This window comes from Mastomys coucha, unplaced genomic scaffold (genome assembly GCF_008632895.1).
Source record: "Mastomys coucha isolate ucsf_1 unplaced genomic scaffold, UCSF_Mcou_1 pScaffold6, whole genome shotgun sequence".
Taxonomy (NCBI): domain Eukaryota; kingdom Metazoa; phylum Chordata; class Mammalia; order Rodentia; family Muridae; genus Mastomys; species Mastomys coucha.
Window position 1 is genome coordinate 67,841,614 of NW_022196912.1, and position 6,882 is coordinate 67,848,495.

The 6,882-nt window shown below is 37.6% G+C and overlaps 1 protein-coding gene across 4 annotated transcripts in view; it reads left to right on the forward strand.

Moving 5' to 3' along the window:
- Positions 1-6,882, forward strand: part of Akap6 (A-kinase anchoring protein 6) — a 458,326-nt gene that overhangs the window by 275,895 nt on the left and 175,549 nt on the right. The window lies entirely within an intron of this gene.

A 6,882-nucleotide genomic window follows, 5' to 3' on the forward strand; every position in this document is an offset into this window, starting at 1 on the left:
CATGTCATACTCACCTGAGACTGAAATACAGATGAATCCGCAAGGCTTGTGTGTGTACACAGGTATACAGAGCACCTAAGTTCGATGTATGGAAACCACCTGGCACGCCCCTAGGGATGAAATGGCTGCTGGTTTAGACCATTTCCCACAGATCATTTGGTGTCAAATGGTCTCTTTAGCTGGGTGATTTTTTATTGGCCCCAGTGACACAAAGGCATCATAGGCAAGGTCCACACACACATCATTCTCCAGAAGGATTCAGGGGCAATCTTTAAAATTTGAAAAAGTATTAGAGATGAGAAGTTGCTAACTCCAAAATTGTCTAACAATGTCCAGAGAAGTGACTATGTGAAGGTCATCTGTCCCCCCATCAAGTGTTTTCAAGGCAACATCAGAGAAAAGAGCTGTCAGTAATTTCTAATCTGGCTAGGTTATATCTGGTGACCTTGGAGCAAAGAAACTCTCACATACTGCTGGTTTCTTGAGACATCCGTTTGATCTCCTTGTGAATACTGCCCAGGGGGGTTTGTTTCTAGGCTGCTTCTGTGAGCTCTGCTGGCCTAGGAAGTACAAAGGTTTTAAGTACTTGGATTTTTTCCTAGCTTGCTATAAAGTGGAACAAAGTCTCTGGAACAGGCGTTGGATTGCCTCAGTTCTCTTGATTTTGGGGATCAACGTTGAAAAAAATCCCTTAGCCTCCTGATTTTTCCCTGCTTCTGTTTCTTTCTTTTCCTTTTTATCAGCTCTCATGTCCTAAAATACCTGTGTTTTTTTACACATGGAAATTATGTTTTGGCCCATTTCTTGATCCTTCCTAGTTCCTTTACCTCACTCAGTGCTCGCAATAGTTCTTCACATGCTCATCTAATAAAATCCCTTCTGATTTTGTTGTGAGGTCTCCCTTCTGCTGAAAAGATATCAGAGTGCAACAGAGTGTGTTTATGTAAACAAAGTCATTCAAACACAGATTGACAAATCAGACACACCCAGTTATGGGTTTATTTCTGTAACATAGCTATGTCTTGTGTTATCTGCTCATAACTTAGAATTGTTGCTGCCACTCAGCAAATTTAAAAAGAAAAAGTATTAAGTTTTAACAGTGAGCTGATCTTAACACTTAGATTCTACTTAATATTTGACTATATGCATAGGGAAATTGAGTTATTAAATGAACAATTATTTGGACAAATTATTTACTTATCAAAGAAAGGTATTTCATTCTGTAAAGAGCAGTTACAAGAGCAAGGTGGCACTGAGGAAATTTCCTAACCTGAATATTTTATTTAAATGCCATCAAGCTATCAGTAATGTTTGTGCATTTCCTTTCCCACCATTGCTGATTGCCAATATATTTGTGGGTAAACAGACATCTCTCTCTTTTCTGTAACTGGCCTCCTCTGACTCCACATGTTTCTTGATGACAGTGTCTATCATGGGTGACAGGGGATCTTACTCCTGTATTGATAAACTTCCCTGCCTTTATACAGAGCCGTGTTGGTTTCAATGGGCTGCTGCGGATGGTAGGGGAGGCAGAGGCTGTTTATATATGATCCTTGGGAACCTGTCAGGAAGATCAGGGTAAAGCAAGAAGGAGTCTGGGAAAAATACCACACAAGGCTGAATCGCACTTTTTAATGGAAAAAATGCTTATTTTGACTCTAATTTTATGCTTAGATGCTTTTAATTTGATCCACATTTAATTTGTCATTCCTTGGAGAAGGCATTGATTCTATGAAAAGCTATCTGCTCTGTTGCTAATGAACAGGATCGGCCTCGGAGGCTACCACGATGGCATTGTATTTTAATGGTGCCCACCTGGAAACATTGGACCACATATCTCTGGAGTCATTTCTGTCACTTCTGGGCCCACTTTTCTGGTTGTAATTGCCTAATAGCTTTGCTTTCATCACAGTTCTGAAGAAAAGTGGGCAAAGGCTGCATACTGACAAAACAGGTCAAAAAAGCGAGTCTGGACATCGAGCTATAGCAGTGTCATTGGTCAGTGAAGGATGTAAGGGCAGCTGTACATGGAGGGCATCTAATAATACACAAGATACATTTATATGTCTTTAGAGTCACTAAAACCAAAATGCTTTGGCATTGGAATAAAAATAATGGTATTTACCATGGGTGTGAGAAGCTTCAGGAAGACAGAAAGATTCCAAGTCTAGGCTAACTAGCTACACACAGCAACTACCTTACTGGGTGCTCTGAAGCTGTGTGTGTGATCTATCACAAGCCTGATATTAGGAAACCCACATCTCCTATGTTTTAAAAATTAGGCTGCTGCTATTCCTGAAATTCTAATGGTTGCACTAGCAACAGTAAAGATGTCCAGGTTTCAATGAAATATATTTCATAAATTAGCTTATCATTGCACTGATTTAGCATGCCTAGCAGGTGAGAGACAAAAACATGTGTTATCTTCCCTAGGGAACCTTCAATGAATGTCATTCTGCCTTCATATGTCTTTCTTTTCTTCCCTTCTTGAACTGATATAAAATTCTAATGTGTGCCCTCTAGTTCCATCTTCATTGAAATCTAGCAAAAGCGCTGAAGGTAAGGTAGTGGCAACGGTGCATGAGAGGGGGGAGGGGGAGGGCCATGGTGATTCATAGCGTGCTTGAAGAAAGTTGCATTGCTAACAGCACACTTTTGTATGTAGACAGGTTAAAATATGTCACATATCAGTGTTAAAAATGAAGTTATTCATCTTGGCTAGTTCCTTAAAGTTCATAGGAAAAAGCAATAAAACTCTATTGGTGACTTGGAAATATTTCCATCTTTATCTGAGGACATGCCATGACACTATCCTTCAAAACAATAGTCAAGGAAATAAGTGTATGTAATTGCAATAGAACTCTTGGTAATTCTGACAGGTAGCTGTTGTTTAAATACCAGAAGCAGTAGACATGACAAACTGCTTGCCTTGTTATGAAGAAGAGATGTGACATTTTCAAGAAGGATAGTGCAGGCTAACCATCCTTATCTATGCGTCTTTGTCCTGTGCAAATTTGAACCTCTGATATAATTATCATTTTGCTAATGGCTTTTATGACCATTGAGGCCAGTATTTTCACTAAGGCTCCAGCCTTCTTTTTCTGTCTGTTCCCATTTGCTAGATGAGGAAACTAAGGTATCATTGTATGTATGTCTCCTTTTACTGGTAAGAAAAATGCAGACCTGGAATGCTGTTTGTGGGTTTTTTTTCCCAAACAAAGAAAATATCCAGTTCTTTTCCACCTCATCTTTAATAGGAAAACTAAGCAGGTAAGATCTATTTATCTTATGTGAGTACACTGTCGCTCTCTTCAGACACACCAGAAGGGGGCATCAGATCACATTACAGATCATTGTGAGCCACCATGTGGTCACTGGGAACTGAACTCAGGACCTCTGGAAGGGCAGCAGCCAGTGCTCTTAACCACTGAGCCATCTCTCCAGCCCCTAACTAAGCTGTTTTAAGCAGTATTTCTAGCTTTTAAATTCAGCATCCTGATACACAACCTTCGGCCAGGATTTTCTTCCCATGACAAAAACAGGATACAGTTCCACCAATGGTTCATAATAGTCTTTGAATAAATTTACAATATTGAGATGAGACTTTAAAATGTTAACTAATGAATGTTGGCTTTGCATGATATACGGACTAAGAACTCAAATATATTTAGCAATTGAAAATGAGATGTTGATATTTGTGGACCATTGTGCCATGGTAATACTAGTGTGCAAAGTTGCATGAAATATGCCTTGGTTTTTAAGCAAACACCTCTTTAGAGCCAACCGTTCCTGAAACTCATTCAAACATAGGTTGTCAGTGTCATTATACCTTCAACATGACAAGAAAAAGTATGTGTGTGTAGCCTACAAGACACTTAAGCCCTAAAAAAGACAAATTACAGCCGGGCGGTGGTGGCGCTCGCCTTTAATCCCAGCACTTGGGAGGCAGAGGCAGGTGGATTTCTGAGTTCAAGGCCAGCCTGGTCTACAGAGTGAGTTTCAGGACAGCCAGGGCTACACAGAGAAACCCTGTCTCAAAAAAACAAACAAAAAAAAAATCAAAAAAGAAAAGAAAAAAAAAAGACAAATTACAATATATTGAATTGTACCTAGTAGGAGTTTTTGTAGAGTCTTTAGATTAGCCGTTCCCCCTTTTCCATTTACAATAATACAAATGTTCGCTGCAGGGTACTGAGGCTGCTGTAGTCACAGTGGAGAGAACTAAATGCCTTCTATTCCTGTGACTTCAGTAAGTCCACACTATTATGTGCCAGATTTTGCTAAAGGGAGACTCTTTAAGTATTACTTTCAAAATAGACATTTTAGAATGATATGTTAAAGTCTAGGTGGTTTGAGTTTTAAAATGATAGCAAAATGTCTCACAAGAAAGACTGGGTTTCTGTCGCTTGCTTCTGAGGTTAGATTGTCCTTTCATGTGGAAGTTAGTAACTCTTTAAAACTCATTAAATGTAGTGATAGTGATCATTTTCAGAATAGCTGCTTTTGGTGAGCCACTTGGAAGGGCACACCTTCTGTGGGGCACCGTAAGCCAGCAGCATGGCATCTTCTTTCCATCTTACCCCCCTTCCCTCTCTGTCGTTATCAGGGCTGGAATTTAGCAAGAATGGTTTCCAGTTTCCTGAATGGGCTTTGACAAACCTGGAGGTACAAACTGTATCTTACTTGAAACCTACTTGAATCGGAGCTGTTGAAAGCATCTAGGCATGCTAAGGACAGTTTTGAGCTCTCTACTTTAGTATAAACACTATGTAGCTTGACACATTCAGAAGAGCATCCCGTGTTTGATAAAATGAATGACTCACTAATGGCTTAAAAGCCAGAACCATAGGTTTAAAAGTCATGAGCATATTTAGCCTAACGTTCAAAAGTAGGAATCCGAGTAGAGTCAGCAATTCTGCTTTTCCATTCATGAGGTGGCACCGTCCCTGAGAAAGCAAATAACTAAAAAGTTTCTTTTACCAAAAGAAAGAAGGGGGGGCATCGAATTTTTAAAATATAAGTTTGAAGTTAGTCTTCCACAGATAGCCAATTTAATTATGCTAAAAATGACATTTTTAATTAAACACCAAGGTAAGCATAAATGGATTTCAAAATAATTAATCAAACATCAAAAAATTGAAACCTTTTTCTGCTTGAGCAGCAGAAATGAAAGAGGCAGTCTTCGGGTCTCACAGAGATTCAATCTAATTTAATTCTCTGTCTTCTCTAAATAAACATTCCTAAAACCTTTTTTTCATCTGGGGGAATAAGGATGAGAGGGGTAATCAATATTTCTAGCATTTTAATTAAAACCGTTAGTGGAATAAATCCATTTAATTATCAGTTAATGAAATACAAGGTCATTTACCTGACAGGAACTTTGAGGGTGGATTACTAGTTGGAATAAAGCAGGGGAGCCTGGTGTCACAGCCATTTAACTTCTGTCAAATTTAAGGTTAAAATCCTTTTAGACTCTTTAACCTATTCTCTAGCATTTTTCTATTATGTATGCCAACTGGCCAAAGGAATGCATGCCGCAACTTATTTTACATTTAACTGTGTTGCCAAGTTTATAGTAAATTTCTAGAATTTTCTTTATCATTCTAAGGCATGAACTGAAAGATTGCAATATATTCTGGTATATTTTTCTTTTTATTTTATATTCATCATTTATAAATCTGTATGTATGCTTTCCTTACTATGAATCATTATTTCTTTATTTTTATAAATATGAATCAATACACTGTAAGTTTTAGCATGTTAACATAGAACAAATATGGAAAACTAAGTAAATAAGTTTAAATAAGTTATGATTATTATATGTAATTCCCTTCTTAAGGTGACCCAAATTTTATTAGAATCATATAAAAAATTCAAAGTGTTTTATCCCAGGTTAGTTTTAATTTGGTTTTTACGAATGAAGAACTATCACTAACAAGTATTGCCAAGTTCCTATGGACTCTGTCCACTGTTTCTGGAGCTCATTTTGAAACTAGATCCTTATGAGAACTCTTGTTTCTTCTTAACATGGATGTTGAATTAATCATCTACAGATTACAGATTTATCACAGTTTTATAGATTGAATTTGTCTCGAAGTAGAAATTTAGAGATTAAAGCCAGGTAGCCTACTTGAGCTCTCATCCTCTCTTAAACAGTACTAACTGAGCTAGGGTCACAGGCAGTGCAAACCTGTGCATCCAGTGTTCTCTGTGCTTCGTTGACTCTGCACGAATACTAACGCATCCTGATATAGCTTTTAAGGACATAAACTCATCATGATTTCTAAATGCTAGACACAATTAGTTTACGAAACCTTATGTTGGCTTTAAAATAAAAGTGAATCAATTATCAACTGAAATGTGTTTTAATTGAAGCAGGTTTCTTCACAAAAACAGAATGAGTTTTCACCCTTCTTAACCCAAGCTATGAATAGGTTTCTAATACTTAGAAAAAATATCAAAACTTAATAGGAAAACTGGATTAGATGGCATCAAGAATGATCTTTTTATGTTTTCATAAATATAATCTTGTGACTCTTGAAAGGAGGGTAATAAAATTAGTTTTAAGTTATTGAGATATATAAAGGAAGAAAATTATCAATGGTACCTTGACTTCAAACTTCACTTGGGCTACAGAGGCAACTTGAGTTGGCTTTGGTACTTATCATGGGAATTTGACCAATAGCCCTCTTTGCCTTTTACTATATATTTTAATAAGTTCTACCATGGATGTCTAGTGTCCTGCACTTATGTACAATTGAGTGTCTACCTTATCTACCTTATCCATCTCTCCAGGCTCTAACCACTCTCCTTCTCATACAGACCCTAAGAGAACACAAATGCCAGCCCAGACTACTATACCCAGCAAAACTCAATCACCAT